Consider the following 23,783-nt stretch of genomic DNA (forward strand, 5'->3'; position numbering starts at 1 on the left):
ATTTTAGAAAATCACTATAAATTGTTGGTGTGGAATTATAGGCTGAACAAAATATGTAATCAAGGCTTAATTAGTCTAGTTTCTTATAAAAGAGACCTTGTGAGCAAACAAATTCCTATAAAGAGATGTTTAAAGTTGTGTGAGACAGTGTCAGAATGACTCCGAAATCCCCTATTCTGTGTTTAGAAAATCATTATAAATTGTACAAAAATGGTTATAAGATAAAATTTATATGCTTAGACTCCTTAATGAGTCTAGTTTCAAATGAAATCAAATACAACACATTTTGAATTCTGTAAAATGAGAAATTTGATTCGTAGTGAAGAGTGGTCAGATTAGTCAAACAGTGAAACAGGGGAAACGTTAAGAAAAATCTGGTATTGATTGGCCAAACCTAAAATTCTGAAAATTTTATGGATGGAAGATATACGAGTCTATATTCAGGGAAAATTAATGGCAAGTGATTTGGAGTTTTGTAGCTCCAGTTATAAATAATTTAGTGACTACTGCTCAGGAAAATAGCTCGTAGTGAATATGTGATTTTGTTGTAAACATGGATAAAACTTGTTTTAGTTACTCATAAGCTATTGATTAAACCCATACGTGAATTCTAAATCGTGATATTGTAAAACGATACATGAGTGTTAGATGGATCTTTGATATTAAAATTTGTGAAATTGTAAGTTTATGAGTATTCGAATATGAAATGATAGTATGGCGTGAAATTGAATTATTCATTGGGAAATGATTAATGTAGATTCGGCCAAGACAAAGTGTATACATGATAGTATATGTGATATGTGAAGTATATTTGGATAATTGTGATGTGAATGTATATATATGTGATAAGGCCGAATGGCCGATGTGATGAATGTGAAAGTGTATATATATGTGATAAGGCCTAATGGCCGATGTGATGAATGTGAAAGTGTATATATGTGATAAGGCCTAATGGCCGATGTGATGAATGTGAAAGTGTATATATGTGATAAGGTCGAATGGCCAATGTGATGAATGTGAAAGTGTATATATATGTGATAAGGCCTAATGGCCGATGTGATGAATGTGAAAGTGTATATATATGTGATAAGGCCTAATGGCCGATGTGATGAATGTGAAAGTGTATATATGTGATGAGGCCTAATGGCCGATGTGATGAATGTGAAAGTGTATATATGTGACAGGGCCGAGTGGCCAACGTGATGGATGTGAAAGTGTATAAATGTGATAAGTCCCGAAGGGAAATTGTGTCAGTACTATATCCGGGTTAAAAACCCCGCAGGCTTTATGCGAGAGTATTATCCTGATTAATGTCCGTAGGCTTCGTGCTCGTACTATATCCGGGCTTTAAAGACCCGACGGCTAAATGCTAGGATTCAAGTAAGACTTTGATATTGAGTATCTGCATTAAGTTACCATCAAATAAGTATTATGTATTCAAGATGTTCAGGTACGTATTACTTACTCATCGGTGGAGTGATTTCGAGGTGAATTATCAGTATCAAAAAGGTAGGTAAATGTGATTAATATTATAACTCCAAATGTGAGAATGTGCTTTGGAAATATTTGACCATCTAGGTCATTATTATTCGAAAGTATATATGTGGCAGCCAAGTGTTGCGTTTAATGATATTATAGATCGAGATGAAGCTCTAGATTAACTTCATCGAACAGTTGAAATGAATGACCAATAATAGTGATTGAGAACACTTTGTCTTGCTTAAAACTTACTAAGCATTAAATGCTTACTCCGTTCTTTGAATCTCTGTTTTATAGATTTTGGTTCGTCAGCTATCGGACTCGGGATTATTGAAGTCGAAGTCGCCCACACTATCAAAGCCCTTTTGGTACACTTTTGGTTGAACTCTGAAAATGGCATGTATAGGACTACCCTTTTGTAGTGGGTCATGGACCCTTTGGATTTGTATAATCTTGGATAGCCATGTGAAAATGGCTTATATATGTTTGAGCATAATGTTATAATCATTTAGTATGGATATGGTTATTGAGAGGTGTGGATATGCTTAACAAGGATTGGCCATGGGAATGGTCAATCACTATCATAATTTGTGCTATTTATGCTAAAAGGGCTAGTTGAATCATGGAAACTATGAAATAGGTAAAGTCTACCTTAAATGCAGATGCTGACAGCAGGAGTGATGTAGATTTGGAAAATCACTAAAAATAGTAGGAATAGAAATAAATAGTGAATAAATTTTTTAAATGAACCTTGATGAATCCACTTTCATATGGAAGAAACGAAACGGTCATATGAGTGGTATGTTAAGAGATAATTAGGTTTTCGTGAGACAGGGCCAGAACGGTTTCTGGATTCCCTGTTCCGACTTTGGAAATTCATTATAAATTAACCAGAGATAATTAGGAGTCATGCCATATATGTATAGATTCCTCTCTGAGTCTAGTTTCTATAGAAACAAACGACATCAGTATTGAAGCCCTGTACAGGGAGATATCCGAATTGTAATGCATGAAGGTCAGTGTAGTCGCACACTGTACTAATTGGCCCGACAAAAAATTCTAGAAAAAAATATGTAGATGGACATAGGAGTCTAGTTTCAGGGAAAAATCACGAAACTGATTTTCGAGTTGTGAAACTCAAGATATGATTTTTAAGGTGACAGCGACACAGTTAGCCAGCTGTCTGGAAAAAATTAAAATGGACTGCGATAGTAAGCGAATTTAGTCTGTGAACCCCTCGTGTCCGACTCCGGCAACGGTCTCGGGTACGGGGTGTTACAAAAAAAACGTAGCATTTTTATTGGTTTTTTATTAAAATCCAGGGGGATTCTTTGTAATTAATTCAAAAATAATTTTTTTCAATGTTAAATTAAAAAGATATTAATTTAAAGAAATGAAAAGAAAATCTAAAACGTTTTGAAAACCACTCAAATAAAACAAGTAAAAATTTAGTTTATCTTCTTTTTATTTATTTAGCTTTACTTTGTTTAAAATATCATTCTTTTTATTTTTTCTCCACCTTAAACAAAAATATTGTTCTTTCCTTCTCTATAGTTGTCAACATTGTTAAACTTGATGCCATTAGTGTAATAGCCCAAAATTGGGTCTAGTTGGAACAGAGGTTTCGGGACCACAAAATCTGAGATAGAAATAATTATTTTATGATTATTTTTAGGTCTATGATATGATTGCATGATTGTGTGAAAATTTCGTGAAGAAATTCCATGCATAAAGTGCTCAATTTGAAGTTAGGGACTAAATTGAATAAGTTGCAAAACTTGCATTCTAGAAGTTTCTAGTATGAAATTGCTTTGAAATATTAATTAGGAGGTCTTAAATAGGAATTTGACCAATTTCTAAGTGATGGACAAAAATTGGACATGGATGGAATTTTTGAAAGTTTAGTAAGGAAGGGCATTTTGGTCATTTGGTAATTAAAAGAAATAAAAAGGGAAAATAAAGCCAAAATTGACTCATCTTTTTCATGGAGGCCGAAATTAGCATGGGGGAAGCCATGGCTAGGGTTTTCAAGCTTTCCAAGCTCAATAGTAAGTCCGTTCTAACCCTGTTTTTCAAGTTCTTTACGTTTTTGGAATCCCGGTAATTTGATTAAGCTTATTTTAGCAATAATTTAAGCTAGGGTTCATATTTGGAAAAATACCCATAGGTGAAATGTGTTTATTTTTCTGTTTTATGATAGAATATGAGGTTTTAAATTATGTTAGACAACTTGTGCTACTCGGTTTTGAGTGAAAACAAGTAAAAGGGCTTAATCAGTAAAAATACCTAATAGTCATAAGTATATGTTAGAGTGAGAATTTGATGTTACCATAAGGGAAAAGTGATCAGCATGTCATAAAACATAAAAATAAGGGATGAAGTTTAATTCCCGATCCTAGGGGCAAAAGTGTAAATATGCAAAAGTTTAGGGGCAAAATTGTAATTTTTCAAAAGTTTGAGTTAAGGAATATTTTGAATAGTACATTAATTAAATAAGTAAAATATTATGTTTTAGATCCCGGAAAATGAGATTTGAACCTAGAAGGATAGAAAAATCAAAAATTGGGAAAGTTGGTAAAATGGCCGTTTTAGTATCGAGGTAAGTTCATATGTATAATAAGCATTAATTTATGCATGTTTCAATGTAAAATTGATATATTTATTATAATTTCTGAGGTGTTGAAAGTATGTAAGTTGGTATGATAATAATACAGCAATAATGCTGTAATTTATATTTGAAAGTTAAATTTAGTGAATTAATTGAAGTATGTTAAATTAAATGATTATGGTGCCAAGTTTATGAATTGGTTTAAAAATATGTCTATGGTACATGAAGTGCATTGATATATCATACGTAAATGTGATTTCTATGATTATGGATATTATGGAAATTGTAAGTTCATATGATTTTTAATAAGGCAATGTGTAATTTAATGTTATTGCCTTGATATTAAATGAGATGTAAGTTTATATGTAAGTAATACATCAATATTACTTGTATTATGATATTTTATAATAATATTGGAAATATGTTTGTGGATAATTACTTGATTGGTGAAATTGTTGGAAAAGAGAGAGAAATCCCGGTTGAACATTCAGAAAGATTGAATAATATAGATGGAACGTAGCTAGGTCACATTTATGGTGCTGAGTGCACATCATGTGTACAAGAGAGTTACAAGACATTATGATGTAGCTAGGTCATATGGGTGATACTATCTGTACACCATGTAGACAAGAGAGCTACGGGATATATGTAGCTAGGTCGCATGCGTGGTTCCAAGTGAAGGACACCATGTAGACAAGAGAGCTACGAGATAAATTGGCTAGGTCACATGGGTGCTACTGAGTGTTCACCATGTGTACAAGAGAGCCGAACTATATGATGGGTGGAGTTATGTGCTGAAACCACCAAGTATCGAGGATTGATCCGAAGTGTTCAACGGGAGACTCTCTATGTATTGCTTTGTGAGTTTTGTGATGAATAAGTGCAGGAACTTGGTTATGTGAATGATGTGTTCATTAAGTGACCAGGATGTGGTAAGGTTATAAACAAGTAAGTTATACATAAGGATGATTTTATGGTGACCTTGTGATCATGGGCCTATACTTGTGATGTATGAAATGTGGTGAAAATTATTTGTGATATGTATGTTAAAATGAGGTTAATATAAAGAAAGTGTGAAAGAGTGAATTAGCAATAAAACTGTTTTGGACAGTAGCAGTGATGTGATTTTGAAAAATCACCAAAAATAGTATAAATTGAATCAGAGACTGAATGAGATATAAAATTAAATCTTAATGAGTCTATTTTCATATAAAAGAAACATAGAAATAAAAGAAGTTTTATATTTTGAGATATTTATGTTTTTATAAGACTGGTTCAGAATGATTACGTGATCCCCTGTTCTAACTTTGGAAAATTACAAAAATTTGGATAAAAATAATTAGAGGCTTAAACTTATATTTTTAAAATCCCTAATGAGTCTATTTTCAAGATAAATCAATAAGAACATTATCTGAGTTTTTTACTGTGAGAAAATTAATTTTTAGTGAAGAGAGGTTAGAACTGTCAGAAAGTGAAACAGGGGAAATTTTAATGAATAAACTGTACTAATTGGATAAACCAAAAAATATGAAAATTTTATGGAGGAAAGATATGTGAGTCTAGTTTCAGGTGAAATTTACAGATCTTAATTTGGACTCTGTAGCTCGAATTATAAATAAGTAAGTGACTATGACTCGTGTGGACAGTTTGATGTGAGCATTTATTAGTAAATTGTGAAATCATACTTACAAGAATGCTATATACATTAAGGATGTGGAATGGAGAGGAGGAGGAGGAAAATAAATATATGTGGAATACATGGAAACTATGGTATATGAAATATTGATATAATGAAATAAATGATATGTGTTGATAAGAAAACAGAAAGAGAATGATATGTATCATGACATGTATATATATATGACTAGTCTCAATGTAATGCTTGTTGGGTATCGAGTTGAATTCAAATGTTTCAGGCAAACATGTTATTTTGCGCATCTGAATTGTGGTATTTTATAAAGATATGATCTAGTTTTAAATATGAATGCTTGATGATTAAGCTGAAGATATTTGGTAAGATGATAATCTTGGTATAAATGTATAAGTGGTACTATAATAAACAAGGTAAAATGAGTATGAGAGAGACATGTATGATGACATACAAATACTATGTTTGTGGTTTAATTGAGAATATTTAATAATTAAATGAATACCATGTTATATGCTTTTGATTTTGTATAAGTGTGTAAGAGATTAAGGTTGACCAAAGCTTGGAAAATAGCCTAGGTATATTCCACACAGGCAGGGACATGACCATGTGTCTCAGCCGTGTATGGAACACGACTTTGGGACACGGGCGTGTGGACCCTTAAAGCATGAAATTTCCAAGATTTTCGTAAGTTCTCAATTTAGTCCCGAACCCTTTCTAAATTATGTTTTGGGCTTCATAGACTCAAATAAGGGACTATGTGTAAGTGAATGAATGTTTTGAAATATGAATGAAATTTTATGGCCCGTATTTTAGTTTAATGTTTGTATGTTTGTCTGGTAACGCCTCGTACCTTATCCCAGCCTTGGGTACGGGTAAGGGGTGTTACAATTAGTGATCAATTCATACACTTTTCTCCACCTTCTCCTTCTCTATCCCTTTGCTCAAATTTGTAGAGGAACACCCTAAAATTCACAAAATTCCAAGTGAAAACCCAAAAGCAATTAGTCCAATTTTCCTTTATTAGCCCTTTTTTGAAGTCCAAATTCCTACCAAAGCTTCCTCTCAACTCAATGGATTTCTGTAACACCCCTTACCCGTGTCCGACGTCGGGACATGATATGAGACATTACCAGACTTGAATATACACTACTATGTAAATCTAAGACATAAAATTTAGTTCAAATTTAAAATTTATTCAAAAACATGCATATCGTCCCTTAAATTGGCCTACGAGACCCAAGACATACATCGGGAGTGATTCGAGACTTAACCATGAACTTTAGAAAAGTTTTTATAAAACAGGGTCACACGTTCTTGTGGATACAAGGGCACGCTCGTGTCCCCAGGCCATGAAACTCTCTATTTGTGAAGTCAGCATCAATTAAGGGTCACATGGCCAAGTCACACGCCCATGTGCCAGGCCATGTGGCAAATTTAATTTTTGCATTTAAGGTGCAAACTTCACAAGGCCTAGGCACACGCCCATGCCCTAAGGTCGTGTCCTCCACACGGCCGAGACGCACGGCCATGTCTCTGCTCGTGTGTTTACTACCATGCATACTGACTTGAAAAGTTAGCGTACAAGGGACACATGGCTGGACAACATGCCCATGGGGCTGATCGTGTGTCACCACACGGCCCAGACACACGCCCGTGTGTCTACCCTATTGGACAAATTTTAAGATTATTTACCAAGTCCTCTTGTCACCCATAATAACACAAACACATTCACATGTCAATGGTGATAGATTAGGCAATGGTTGGGTTACTTAGACCTCTAAAACTTTATGCCATGCATGGCATTCACATATCAAGAATTCATGTTTAACACTCCCCACTTGACAAGTTTCGTCATTTCATTGCTTTACCTTGTTCATATTATGGCTATGCTAATTGGTATCTTTTATCCATTAAGCATGAATTTCACATTTTATCGACCATCCGACACACACCACAAAAGTAATAACACACCTCATGCATATAACAGTATTTAGGGATTACAACCCAATAATCAATATAAACCATATTTCATAGCCATATAAAAATTTGGAGTAATATACCAAAAAGGAGCCATCACATTGGCTAACAAATATTGTGACAGCCCGAATTAGGGCCTAAACGGAATAGTGGTTTCGGAACCATAATTCTGAAATAGAAAAATTTATTCCGATTAATTTTTATAATTTATTGAGTGATTAGAATACATGTGTTAGGATATCAATAGAAAATTTCATGAATTGCATGTCTAAATTAGAACTTAATTGCAGAAGTTGATAAACATGAGTTCTAGATGTTAAAGGATTTAATTGAAGAGCATAATTGAAGTAGAGGTCCTTAAATGGTAATCATACCATTAGGTTTTCACAGACAAAAATGGACATACATAGGTAGAAATAACCAAAGTTTTAATGAAGGGTATTTTAGTCATTTGGTAATTAAAAGATTAAAAAAAGGAAAAAATGGCAAAATATGTCCAACTTCTTCATTAGGACAAAATTTTGAGGGCTCTCCATAGCTAGGGTTTGTTTCAAGCTTCCAAGCTCCATAATCAAGAAAGACGTGGAATCGACCTTGATCGGGGAAAGGAAAATATTGTGGACTAAATTGCAAAATTTCTTTATTTTACACCGAGGTAAGTTTATATGTAAATAATGTATTGTTTTATATTGTTATAATATTTTATTTTGTGACATGTGAAATAAGTTTTAGTATTGTTCAATTAATGGACAGAAACAGTGATTTGTGGTTGATGAATTGAGACTAAATAAGGAAATCTCGGTTGAACCTTCGGAATGGAAAAACGTGGTGCTAAGTGGATATACCACGGTTATACGTGTAACGTGGTGCTAAGTGAATATACCACGTTTACACATATCGATACATGTAACGTGGTGCTAAGTGGATATGCCACGGTTACATATATTGATTCATTAACGTGGTGCTAAGTGGATATACCATGGTTAAACATGTAACGTGGTGCTAAGTGGATATGCCACGGTTATACATGTTATTTGAAAAGTGGCGCTAAGTGCGTATGCCACAATTATAGGTTAGCCCAGTAGTGTGGTGCTATGTGCATATACCACTAAGTTGGGCATTAATTACAGAAGGTGGAGCTATGTGCTAAAACCACCGGATATTGTTACTTTCTGAAGTATTCACCGGGAGAAATTATGTGGGATAATACTAGAATATGAATATATGAGTTTTGAATTATGATTTAGATATGTGAATGAATTTTTGAAAAGATGAATATGGATAAGTATTTTCTTGAAAGTTGATAATAAGAAATTTTAGTGAAGGAATGAAATTTGGGATAAATAGTCTATAATAGCAGCAGTGGAGTGACTTTGAAAAATCACCAAAAATGGTATAAATTTAAGTAGAAGTAGAATGAGATATTGAATTATGTCTTATTGAATCTATTTTCATATAAAAGAAACAAAGAAAACAAAGAAATTTTGTATTTTGAGATATTTGTATTTTTTTAAGACTGGTTCAAACTGATTTCATGATCCCTTGTACTGAATTGTAAAAATCATTAAAAATTAAAAAAATAGTTAAGGAGCATAATTTATATGATTGGATTCCTTATTGAATTTATTTTCATAATAACAAAACAAGAACCTCACTTGAATTTGGTAGCAAAAGATAATTAAATTTTAGTAAAGAGTGGTTAGAGCTGCTGAACCACGAATCAATGGAGACTTCAATGAATAAACTGTATTAATTGGCCTAACCAAAAATTATGAAATTTTTATGATAAGAAGACATATGAGTATAGTTTCTAGGTAAATCTATGGATCTTAATTTGGAGTTCCGTAGCTCCAGATAAAAATAATTTAGTGACTGAGACTGGAATGAACAGCTTGTATTGAACTGAAATAAATGATAAATACATATGAGAAAAAGGTTGTGTAATTATGGATACATATTTTGTGATCTATAGATGCCATTATTGTTTTGTTATCTTTATTATTTACGTATTACTTACTAAGCTTTTAGCTTACTTTGCTTCCTCTTCCTTTCTTATTTTATTTTATAGTGAAATCAAGTTTGCTCGTGATTCGGGGAAAAGTTGTCGAAAGCTCACCAACGCTATCCATCCTTCCTTTTGGTATTTTGTAAACACATTTTGGACATATGGCATGTATACAATGCTTGAGTATTTTGTTATAAACTTTAGTAATATTACTTTATAAGTTGAATTCTGATGTTAGATATTTCATTCGTATTTTGTTATCGGTATTATCTAATGTTGGTTACATTATAAGTTTATGATATATGTGAATTTAATTTTTTTTAAAAGATGAGTGATCAATTGACGGATTTAAATTTAGATAATCATTTTATGTCTTGATTTGCTATAATTATACATACGTTGTTGTAGTAATACTCATATTCTGTTCTAGTATTGAACACGAGTATGGGGTGTTACATTTTAGTGGTATTAGAGCTATGATTTAGTCTACTCTCGGACCAGTATAGTGGGTGGTAAAGTCTATCTATACATTCCATAAATATATTGTGATAGTGTGGTGACTTTCGACATTACTAAACTGTGTTTTGTTTTTTTTTTAGTAATGGATCCTGATCGAGCAACGACTGATGATGCTGCAAGTAATGCGCTGGCTCTTGCACAAGGGACTGCGCCTGTAGAAAGTAGACATGAGACATCGGGACAAGAAGACAAAGCTAGGAATTCTTTCCTTCAAATGATGAATGACTGGGATACTAATTTTATTAGAGCAAATCCTAATGTTCAACCTCCTCCTCCCCTACCTATACCACAACCTGTCCCCGCAGCTCCGTAAAGTATTGATATTGAAAGATTGACAAAACTTTCGGTAGATAAGCTTTGTAAACAAAGGGCTAAAGAATTTAGAGCAAACATTGATGATGATCCAGAAAAAGCAGAGTTCTGGCTTGAAAATATTATGCGTATATTTGATGAATTATCTTGCATACTTGAGGAGTGTTTAAAATGTGCAGTGTCATTATTGAAAGATTCAGCCTATCGGTGGTGGATGACTCTGATATCCATAGTTTCAAAGGAAAAAGTAACCTGGGATTTCTTCTTGGAAGAATTTCGGAAGAAATATATTAGTCAGTGATTTGTCGATCAGAAACGAAAGGAATTTCTTGAATTGAAACAAGGAAATATGACGGTGGTAGAAAATGAATGTAAGTTTGTAAGGCTTAGTAAATATGCACAAGAATGTGTTTCTACCGAAGCAATTATGTGCAGAAGGTTTGAAGACGGACTTAATGAAGACATCAAGGTATTAGTGGGAATTCTAGAATTAAAAGAAATGGTGGTGCTGGTTGACAGAGCTTGTAAAGCTGAGGAATTGAATAAAGAAAAGACAAAAGCTGATTTCGAGGCCCAGGATCAAAGGAAAAGATCGATGAACAAGTCATTTCAGTCCCAATCAAAAAAACTCAAAGAAGCAAATCCTCAAAAGACAATTTCGGCAGGGTATTCTTATCGAAACAAGGAAAAAATCGAATTCGAGTTCTAGAGCTCAAACTATTTCGATGTCAAGTGTGGGAAATGTAAGATCAAATAGACCTGAGTGTCAACATTATTGTAAATGACATCCCGGAGAATGTTGGGGAAAGATTCGAGCTTGTTTTAGATGTGCCTCCAAAGAACATATTATCAAAGATTGTCCCGAGAAAATAGAAGAGGAGAAAGTTCAGAGTGTCAGGCAGAGTAATGTTGCTTGCAGAGGTAGATCCTCACGGAATGTTGGAGGTGGGACTAGTAGCAAAGGCATGATAAAAGACTCAGCTACAAGGTCAGAAACAAGAACATCTGCCAGAACGTATGCTATACGAGCTTGTGAGGAGGCATCATCCCCTGATGTGATCACTGGTACTTTCTTACTTTATGATACTGATGATATTGTATTAATTGACCCCGGGTCCACTCATTCTTATATTTGTGAAAATTTAGTACATAGTAAGAAATTGCCTGTGAAATTAACTAAATTTGTAGTTAAAGTATTAAATCCTCTAGGCAGACATGTGCTCGTACATAAGGTTTGCAGGAATTGTCCTTTGACAATTCAAGGCTACTGTTTTTCGGCTAACCTGATGTTGTTGCCATTTGATGAGTTTGATGTTATTTTGGGTATGGATTGGCTAACTTAGCATGATGCAGTAGTAAACTGTAGATAGAAATATATTTTATTAAAATGTCAGAATGGTGAGTTGCTCCGGGTTAAATCTGATGTGATCTCAGTGATGGCAGCATAGAGATATGTTAAAAAGGGGTATGATGCTTACTTGGCTTATATACTCGAAACTAAAGAATTAGAGTCAAAGATTCATGCCGTGTCGGTAGTATGTGAATTTTCTGATGTGTTTCCGGAAGAATTACCAGGGCTACCACCAGAAAGGGAAGTGGAATTTTCTATAGATTTAATTCCAAGAACTACTTCGATTTCCATAGCTCCATGCCGAATGGCTCCTACAGAATTAAAGGAGTTAAAGACAAATTACAGGAACTTGTAGATAGAGGTTTTGTTCGACCAAGTCATTCACCTTGAGGCGCTCCGGTTCTGTTCGTGAAAAAGAAAGATGGGTCCTTGAGATTGTGTATCGACTATCGGCAGCTCAATAAGGTGACTATTAAAAATAAATACCTGTTGCCCTGAATTGATGATTTATTTGATCAACTAAAAGCTGCCACAGTATTCTTGAAGATTGATCTCCAATCAGGTTACTATCAGTTACGGGTAAAGGAATTAGATGTGCCAAAGACAGCCTTCAGAACCAGGTACAGACATTATGAGTTTCTGGTTATGCCGTTTGGGCTAACTAATACACCTGCAATATTTATGGATTTGATGCACCAGATATTTAAACCATACTTAGACAGATTTGTCATGGTATTCATTGACGATATTTTGATTTATTCTCGAGATGAAAAGGAGCATGCAGAACATTTGAGAATAGTGTTACAAATTCTGCGTGAAAAGTAACTTTATGCTAAATTCAGTAAATGTGAATTCTAGCTCCGAGAAGTGGGTTTTATTGGACATATTGTATCCGCTGAAGGCATCAGGGTAGATCTGAGTAAAATCACAGCTGTTACAAATTGGAGTCCACCGAAAAATGTATCTGAAGTTAGAAGTTTCTTGGGTTTAGCTGGTTATTATCAAAGATTTGTTCAGGGGTTCTCTATGATAGCTTTTCCGATGACCCGTTTACTATAGAAAGATGTTAAGTTTGAGTGGACGGAAGAATGCCAACGGAGTTTCGATCGATTAAAAGAATTGTTGACAAAAGCACCTGTATTGGTACAGCCTGAACCGGGTAAGGAATTTATTATTTATAGCGATGTATCATTAAATGGTTTAGGTTGTGTCTTGATGCAAGAAGGTAAAGTAATAGCATATGCTTCAAGACAACTTAAGCCACATGAAAGAAATTACCCGGTACATGATCTCGAATTAGCTGCTATTGTATTTGTGTTGAAGATATGGAAGCATTACTTAAATGGTGAAAAATGTCATATTTATACTGATCATAAAAGCCTCAAATATTTGATGACACAGAAAGATTTGAATTTAAGACAGCGCAGGTGGCTTGAACTGATAAAGAATTATGGTTTGATTATTAATTACCATCGGGGTAAGGCTAATGTTGTAGCTGATGCTTTGAGCCGAAAATATTTATTTACTTTGCAAGCTATGAATACCCGGTTATCCTTGTCTGATGATGGTTCAGTTATAGCTGAAATGAGAGCTAGACCAATGTTTATACAATAGATTTGTGAGGCTAAAAAAATGATGAAAAGTTACAAATTAAACGAGCACAATGTAAGTTAGGTACTGATTTTGAATTTCAAGTAGGGACATATGGTTGTTTGTTATTCAGGAGTAGGATATGTGTACCTCATAATTTAGAGCTCATACAAAAGATTCTGCACGACGCCGACAGCGGTAATATGTCTGTACATCCGGGGAGTAATAAAATGTATAATGATCTAAAAAAGATGTACTGGTGGCCAGGTATAAAATATGATATTTTTGAATTTGTATCAAAGTGTTTGATATGTCAGCAGGTTAAAGTTGAACATCAGGTACCTTCGGGGTTACTTCAGCCAATCACTATACCGAAATGGAAATGAGAAAGAATTACTATAGATTTTGTATCTAGGTTACCGTTGTCTCCAAGGAAGAAAGATGTCATTTGGGTGATGGTTGACCGATTAACAAAGTCAGCGCACTTTATTCCAGTACGTACAGATTATTCTTTAGATAAATTGGCTGAGTTGTATATATCTGAGATTGTCAGGCTACATGGAGTGCCCGTTTCCATTATATCACATAGAGATCACCGATTTACGTCTCGTTTCTGGGACAAATTGCAAGAAGCTCTGGGTACCCAGTTGTATTTTAGCACCGCATTTCATCCTCAGACTGATGGCCAATCTGAGCGTGTAATTCAGGTATTGGAAGATATGCTTCGATGTTGTATACTAGATTTTGAAAGTAATTAGGAGTGGTCTCTACCTTTGATTGAATTTGCTTACAATAACAGTTATCAATTTAGTATTAAAATGGCTCAGTATGAAGCTCTGTATGGTAGAAAATGTAAAACCCTGTTATATTAGACAGAGCTTAGTGAAAAGAAGATATATGGGGTTGATTTGATCTGAAAAACAAAAGAAAAAGTGAAGGTGATTTGGGAAACTTTGAAAGCAACTTTTGACCGTCAAAAATCATATGCCGATCTTAAACGAAAAGAGATTGAATTTCAGGTTGGTGACAAGGTATTCCTGAAAGTATCTCCTTGGAAGAAAGTTCTCCGGTTCGGTTGAAAGGGTAAATTGAGTCCAAGATTCATCGGACCATATGAAATCATAGAAAGAATTGGACCGGTTGCTTACCGATTGTCATTACCATCGGAACTCGACAGAATTCATAATGTTTTATGCTACGACGATATCGATCAGATCCTTCACATGTTCTTTCTCCTACAAAAGTAGAAATTCAGCCAAATATGAGTTACAATGAAGAACTATTTAAGATTTTGGCACAGGAGATCAAAGAACTCAGAAATAAAAAGATAAAGTTAGTAAAAGTATTGTGGCAAAAACATGGAGTAGAAGAGGCAACATGGGAACCAGAAGAAGCTACGAGAAAATAGTACCCAAACCTTTTCAATGATAAGATTTTCGGGGACAACAATCTCTAAAGGGGGGGAGAGTTGTGACAGACCGAATTAGGGCCTGAATGGAATAGTGGTTTCGAAACCACAATTCTGAAGTAGAAAAATTTATTCTGATTAATTTTTATAATTTATCGAGTGACTAGAATGCATGTCTTAGAATATCGAGAGAAAATTTCATGAATTGCATGTCTAATTTGCCTATTAGGACTTAATTGCAAAAGTTGATAAACATGAATTCTAGATGTTAAAGGATTTAATTGAAGTCCATAATTGAAGTAGAGGTCCTTAAATGGTAATTATACCATTAGGTTTTCATGGACAAAAATGGACATACATAGGTAGAAATAACCAAAGTTTTTAATGAAGGGTATTTTAGTCATTTGGTAATTAAAAGATTAAAAAAAGGAAAAAGATGGCAAAATATGACCATCTTCTTCATTAGGGCAAAATTTCAAGGGTTCTCCATGGCTAGGGTTTGTTTCAAGCTTCCAAGCTTCATAATCAAGAAAGACGTGGAATCGACCTTGACCGGGGAAAGGAAAATATTGTGGACTAAATTGCAAAATTTCTTTATTTTGCTCCGAGGTAAGTTTATATGTAAATAATGTATTGTCTTATTATGTTATAATAATTTATTTTGTGACATGTGAAATAAGTTTTAGTATTGTTCAATTAATGGACACAACTGTGATTTGTGGTTGACGAATTGGGATTAAATGAGGAAATCTCGGTTGAACCTTCAGAATGGAAAAACGTGGTGCTAAGTGGATATACCACGGTTATACATGTAACGTGGTGCTAAGTGAATATGCCACGTTTACACATATCGATACATGTAACGTGGTGCTAAGTGGATATACCACGGTTAAACATGTAACGTGGTGCTAAGTGGATATGCCACGGTTATACATGTTATTTGAAAAGTGGCGCTAAGTGCGTATGCCACAATTATAGGTTAGCCCAATAGTGTGGTGCTATGTGCATATACCATTAAGTTGGGCATTAATTACAAAAGGTGGAGCTATGTGCTAAAACCACCGGATATTGTTACTTTCTGAAGTGTTCACCGGGAGAAATTATGTGGGATAATACTAGAATATGAATATATGAGTTTTGAATTATGAGTTAGACATGTGAATGAATTTTTGATAAGATGAATATGGATAAGTATTTTCTTGAAAGTTGATAATAAGAAATTTTAGTGAAGGAATGAAATTTGGGATAAATAGTCTAAAATAACAGCAGTGGAGTGACTTTGAAAAATCACCAAAAATGGTATAAATTTAAGTAGAAGTAGAATGAGATATGGAATTAAATCATATTGAATCTATTTTCATATAAAAGAAACAGAAAACAAAGAAATTTTTTATTTTGGGATATTTGTATATTTTTAAGACTGGTTCAGACTGATTTCATGATCCCCTGTTCTAAATTGTAAAAATAATTAAAAATTGTACCAAAATAGTTAAGGAACATAATTTATATGGTTGGATTCCTTATTGAATTTATTTACATAATAAAGAAACGAGAACCTCATTTGAATTTGGTAGCAAAAGATAATTAAATTTTAGTAAAGAGTGGTCAGAGTCGCTGAACCACGAAATAGTGGAGACTTCAATGAATAAAATGTATTAATTGGCCCAACCAAAAATTATGAAATTTTTATTGTAAGAATACATATGATTCTAGATTCTGGGAAAATTTATGGATCTTAATTTTGTGTTCTGTATCTCAAAATAAAAATAATTTAGTGACTGTGACTTGAATGAACAGCTTGTACTAAACTGAAATAAATGATAAATGCATATGAGAAAAAGGTTGTGTAATTATGGATACATATTTTGGGATCTATAAATGCCATTATTGGTTTGTTATCTTTATTATTTACATATTACTTACTAAGCTTTTAGCTTACTTTGCTTCCTCTTCCTTTCTTATTTTATTTTATAGTGAAATCAAGTTTGCTCGGGATTCGAGGAAAAGTTGTCAGAAGCTTACCAATGCTATCCATCCTTCCTTTTGGTATTTTGTAAACACATTTTTGGACATATGACATGTATAGAAGGCTTGAGTATTTTGTTATAAATTTTACTAATATTACTTTAAAAGTTGAATTCTAATGTTAGATATTTCATTCGTATTTTGTTATCGGTATGATCTAATGTTAGTTACATTATAAGTTTATGATATATGTGAATTTAATTTTTTTTTAAAAGATGAGTGATCAATTGACGAATTTAAATTTAGATAATCATTTTATGTCTTGATTTGCTATAATTATACTTACGTTGTTCTAGTAATACTCATATTATGTTCTGATATTGAACACGGGTATGGGGTGTTACAAAAATGACACATATAACAAAATGCTAAGTCCCCTATGCATGCCATACTTAAAAGCATTAAACCAAATATACCCCAGAAGATTTGTTGATAGTATGACTCGAGCTCTGACTTCCACGATCCCCGAGCTAGCTTGGCGATGATAAATGAAAAGGAAAAGGAGAGAAGAGTAATCATAGGGCTTAGTAAGTTGCATGTAAACAATAAACAACATAAGTCAAGATATTCACGGATTAAATATATTATCAATTATCACCACAATATTTACTGCACACTTGAACATAGTCAAAATTGACATTAAATATCATTAAACATCAAGCTTATCTTACTCATTTCTGCTCATGCTAAATTTCACAACATGAATCGAGTTCAATACTCATGAGGTTTACGTACATACCTGTACCATACATTCTTACTCATATCACTCCACTTCTTAACCTAACATCTTGAATGGCCCGTTGAACCCCCAGAATACTAAAGGACAGTCGGGTTTATCATACACTAATTAAAGTACTAATGCCATGTCCCCGACATGGTCTTACATGAATCCATAGATCATCGTCGATGCCATGTCCCAGACATGGTCTTTGACCGGCACACATATCATCGTTGATGCCATGTCCCAGACATGGTCTTACACTGGCATACATATCATCACCGATGCCATGTCCCAGACATGGTCTTACACAGGCACATATATTATCGCTGATGCCATGTCCTAGACATGGTCTTACACAGGCACATATAGCACGATGTCACGACATCCAAGTCGTACGTATTCCTTTGGGTCACCTGGGCTTCCGAGACACGAGGCTATCACTAAACTTCCATTGGATCATCACAAGTCAATTTCATTAAAGCATACATACATGTATCATATAATATCAAATATTAAATACGTAATATTGGAGTTGTTGAATTACTTACACACAACTTACCTCGGTGCAAAATATGGCAATTTGCGATTTAGTCCACAACCTAGCCTTTTCCTCGTTAAGGTCTATCCCTCGTCCCTCTTGATCTATAATAGCATATTTAGCTTATTTAATACACACATTATTCATTTCAGTCCAAAAATCATGATATGGAAAAATTACAATTTTGCCCATAAAATTTTACAAAATTATAAAATTGCCCTTAGGCTTGTAAAATAAAAAGTACCAGTTTTTCTCATTATTCAAGCCTAGCCAAATAATTTTTCCTCTTATACCAACCCAAAGTTTTCATTTATTCATACATTTACACAGTTTCTACAACTTTTACAATTAGGTCCTTTTTGTCAATTTCACCAAAAACCACCTAGTAAAAGTTGTTTGTCACACCTCAAACCTCCATATTCTTTAATTAGACATCAAAGCACAAGCATTTCATTCATGGGTATGTTTTTGAACATGAACCCTAGCTCAAATTAAGGGTAGAAATAGCTAAATCGAGCTACAAGGCTTTCAAAAATATTAAAACATTAAAAACGGGGCTAGGATGCACTTACTTTGAGCTTGAAAGATGAAAGAAACCCTAGCTATGGCTTCTTGTGAAATTCAGCCAAGGAGGATGAAGATGGACACAAATTTTGACTATTTTTCCCTTTTAATTCTTTTATTAACTAACGAACTAAAATGCCCTTCCATTATAACTTTGATATTTTATCCCTCCTATGTCCATTTTTGTCCATAATGACATATAATGGTCTAATTGCCAAATAAGGACTTCAAATTTCAAATCTCATCACAATTAAGCCCTTAAATCAACTAGAACACATGTTTTTCACTTATTGCTATTTAGTCCTAATACCTTATCGGAAAAATTTCTCATTGATATTTTCACACAAGCATGAATATATATCATGGACCTCATAACATCCATAAAATAATTATTTTTATCTCGAATTTGTGGTCTCAGAACCACTGTTCTGACTAAGCCCTAATTCGAGATGTTACAATGGGTTAATTATTCAAGTTTGAATGTAAACACCCTTATCTTCGAGTTGGAATGTTAGTACTCCACATGACGAGTGGAAAAATATTTTTCAGTGATCAAAACCCATGGATCCATGTACGACGAATGAATTTGGGTTGAGAAAAGTTGAAAATATACCTAAAAATTATCTAAAAAGAAGTGAAAGTGATACAGGCTCGAAGCCTCTATCAAAATGGTAAACTTCAATGATCCACCTGGAAGAACAATGATCAAGGCCACTCTCAAAACTATTCAGAGAGAAACGGAATTCTTTATTGCTTATCAAAGTTGTATTTGGGGTAATTTAAAAATTGGGATGAGACCTTCCTTTTTATTCAAACTATAATATTGAATAAAATCTCCAATATATTGATTTAATGAATCTTCCATAAAACAGGATATTCTTACCATAACATTATTAGTTTCCTAATTCCTTAAAGCATATCTTTGACCGAAAATTAAATCATTGTTTAATAATTTCAGTAAAGATATTCCTAGTTAAAACTTGTATGAAATCCAATTCATTTATTATTTTAACTATATTCTCTATGTCTGTACATCAAGTATGTACACATATTGTGACTAATATTTAACTTGGTCAAATTAAATTAATCATAAGAACATTGCAGTAATTAATTTAACCTGTGTGATACTTAAATATAATCCCAAATTTACTATATTATATTATATTATATTATATTATATTATATTATATTATATTATATTATATAGTATTAAGGTAAGTTATTAATAGAAATTAAAATATGCTATGTTACGTGATAAATTGAAGAATTAATGTTGAGTTGAGAATGACATATATGAATCGCGATCATATATAAATGAGCATGTACCTAGTAGAGTCTTTATTATAATGTGATATGTTTGGAATGTTGATTTTGGGAAGTTGATAAGTGTGTACATATATTAAATATATGCACGTATAGTACAAATGGTTAATACTTTGTTGTTATTGACATGTATGGAAATGGTTGAAATGTATATAAAACATATGAAATAGTATTTGAAATATAGATTTGTATGAATCATGCTAGTAGGTGGTTAGTTGATTAGTGATATTGGTATGTGATGGATGGTTGAAAGAGAGTAATGTTTAAAAAGTGTACATATATGATGTTTTATGTATCTTAGATAAGGTTTGAGGTATGCAATTGAAACTGGAAGATAACATATATGGATTACTTATGGAAAGGACATTGGTTTTAGCATATGTTTGTATAATTGATTGGAAAGGTTTAATATTTGAGTTGTTGGATGGAATTGTAACACCCCAAACTCAGCCTAGACGTTATGGCCGAATTTGGCGTGTCACATTAAATGCTTTTTCGAAAAACTTAGCCTTATTAATATATCTCGCTTGAAAGATAAAAGCCCCTTTGTTAAAGTCAACTTAATTATTTGTTCACCATTTTAAACCAACCTTACCTTTAAAAACATGTTTGTTGCGGAAGCATTTCAACAATGTTCCAGAAATGTGATGTTTTGAAAACAAATATCATTTTGGAAAACCACGCTCCGCCTTTAACAGAAATAAATCATAATAGTTAAAAACCCCCAAATTAAAAGCTAGAAAATTAGAGAAAAGGCCTTATTACATCAAAAAACCAAAGAGAAAGTAATTTAAGTAATGTAAAAGACAATACGAAAATTTAAAGCCGTTCGTAGTCTGGCCACCTTCGAGTCCTCCCAAACACCGAACCGCCTATTGAGGATTACCTGAAAATTTTACAAGAGGGGGTGAGTTTACGAAAACTCAGTGTGTACAACCCTCATCAATCATAAAGCATGCATCACATCAATTTGGGCCTAAGCCCATTACAATAACGGTGGCATTTGGGCCTTAGCCCATTGTAGCCTCAGTTGGGCTTGAGCCCATGTCACAATCAAAATCATATTATGCAATGCACAAATTCCCAACCAACCCTGCACTCGTATCCCGTCCAACCCTACACTCCTGTAGGGATTTAATCGACCCACCCATCCCTACACTTTTGTTGTAGTTGTGACACTAACCAATTTCGCAGCAGAGCTGCCAATCACATAATGGCTTTAAGCCGCAGTAGATCCACAGTCGTCAGGCGACCATGCGACCCTAACTAATCATATGCTTTCTCCAAGTCACTGATCCTATCCCACATGCAGCATAATATTACATGAATGCAAACATATCATAAATGGTATACAATAACAATCATATAACATGTAGGAGCATTTTAGTCATTTTGCCTTTCAGGGGCATAACGGTCATTTTACAAATCGGGATCTAAGTACACTTACTGACCCATCAGTAGGTTCACATTCGTCTCGCACGACCCGTACAACCTTTAGCAATCAAACAGTACGATTGGGCCCAAAGCCCATTTAAGTAGGCCCATAGGCCCACACGACCCATTGGCCCACCAAGCCTGAATCTGATCCAAGCCATGTGATTGGCATGGCTGATCCAACTTTTTCCCACCTATTGGTGAGTTTTACACATCTAGGGCCTATGGGCACATTGGGCCCGAACGGCCCAACTTGGCCCAACATGGCCCATGACGGCCACAGCCCATGAGTTCGTTCATGGTGGCCTCTACTATTGCATCAAATTTTCCATACTTGTGTTCGGGCACTCGTGTAGGACCCATTGTCGTTCTTTCGGCATTTTGGCATTTCGGGATTTGTTGATCTAGAGTTAAGGTGGTGTATGTACACACCTGGTTGCGAAAACGAATGACTTAGCCCACACACTCCACCTAACACAATAGAAACTTCGGTTAAAATCTAATATACGTGTTTAAAAGAACCCTAATTGAAACTTGTTCCAAGAGACTGCTTACTAATGCCTTGCTTGAACGAAAGTGGTTACAGCCCACTTAGAACGCCGAAAAAAATCGATAATAGTCACTTGATGATTATCTGCATGACAGAAAACCCCTTGAACATACTGCTTACACAAGGATTAAACATCGCACAACCACCCCAAGAGACATGGACATTTGGCCAAGATCAAGAACCCCAAACCAAAGTACCTTAATTAATAAAACACCAACGAACAATGTTACCTTAGAATGAGAGACGAGAGGAAGATTCCAATTGTTCTTAGAATCCAAACCAACTCCCTCGCTCTACGAGCGTTACTACAACCCGAAACAACAAGTACCATGATCAAAGGAAGAAGTGATAAAAACGACATTTAGGGAGAAAAGGAAAAACTAACCAAAAAATAGAGTCAATAGAGACTTACCAACTGATGCCTTACCAACGCAAAAGTGATTGAATGAAAGGGAGAGAGAGAGAAGTAGAAGAGAATCGAAAATGGAGACAAGGAAGAATATTGATAGAACGAAACAAAGTTTGGCTACAGAAGGGGAAGTGTTCGGCACGCAAAACCAATGTGAGCAAAGAAAAGAAGAATGATAATATTCAAGAGGAGAAGGATGGGGAAAAAGAGGAGAAACCGCTTAAGAAAACATGATAAAGAAGAGCAATCCAAAATACCCCAGTGCTCACAACTGATATTCGGCCACCAAAAGAACAATACCTGAAAAAGAAAGAGCAAAAGATAATCGTTCAGAGAACCCCTAAAACTACAACACTCTTATGGTACTAAGAGCACAAGCGACTGAATTTTGCACAAGAAGAGACTTATTTTCGGCAACCAACTCCCTCTCCCTTACTCCTTGATCCCCTCCACGAATTTCTCCTTAATTTCCTCCCGTCCACCAATTCAAACATTAAAAAAATCCCCCTTTTTACTCCCCAAATTCGGCCAACAACAGTACTATTCAAACCAGTTCAAATTCTTGGTGTTTCGGTCAAACACAACTTCCTCCCAAAGCCGTTGGCAAAAATAATCCCCATTTGCGTAAGCAGGGATTCGAACCTCAGACCTCCTTGCCACACTTGTAACGCAACTTCCACTAGACCACATGCTTTCTTGCGTCATACCTTGCCAAATTTTATTTGTAACCCTACTGACCAAAGATAGGGATTTTATCCTTAAAAACCAAAATTTTGTAGAAGCTAGGACTTGAAACCATGACTTCCCAGACACTTCCAGAGCACACAACCACTAAGCCAAACACTCAATTGTGTCACTTTCCTACACAATTAAATATTTATGTGCAGTCTCCTAACTGCACCCCTACTCAAAACCTCATACTTCTAGGGCCAAATCTGGGGTGTTACAGGAATCGATTGTAAAAACATAAAATAAAGTATAACTAAGTCATGTATTGTGTTATGCTAATTTGTAGGTTTTGGATATATGTCGATATGGAAAAATAGTTAGTGACATCGTGACATCGTTAGAACGTCGTCATGATGAGAAGGTCACATTGCGATGCCGTTGCAGGTCACCGAGATGAGCTTGAACTCTAAGTCACTGTGTTATGAGGAACCCTATTGTCGTGATGAGGAACTCCCTCACGTCACAACGTCGACCCTGAATTTTGAGTTCCTTTCGACTTAGTCCTAATTCGATCTCGTGTCAACTTTATAGCTCCTGTAAGCTCGTGTAAGACCTAAAATTGATTTTGTTTTGTATTGAATGTATGCTTT

Source organism: Gossypium hirsutum, chromosome A03, assembly GCF_007990345.1.
Source record: "Gossypium hirsutum isolate 1008001.06 chromosome A03, Gossypium_hirsutum_v2.1, whole genome shotgun sequence".
NCBI classification, from domain to species: domain Eukaryota; kingdom Viridiplantae; phylum Streptophyta; class Magnoliopsida; order Malvales; family Malvaceae; genus Gossypium; species Gossypium hirsutum.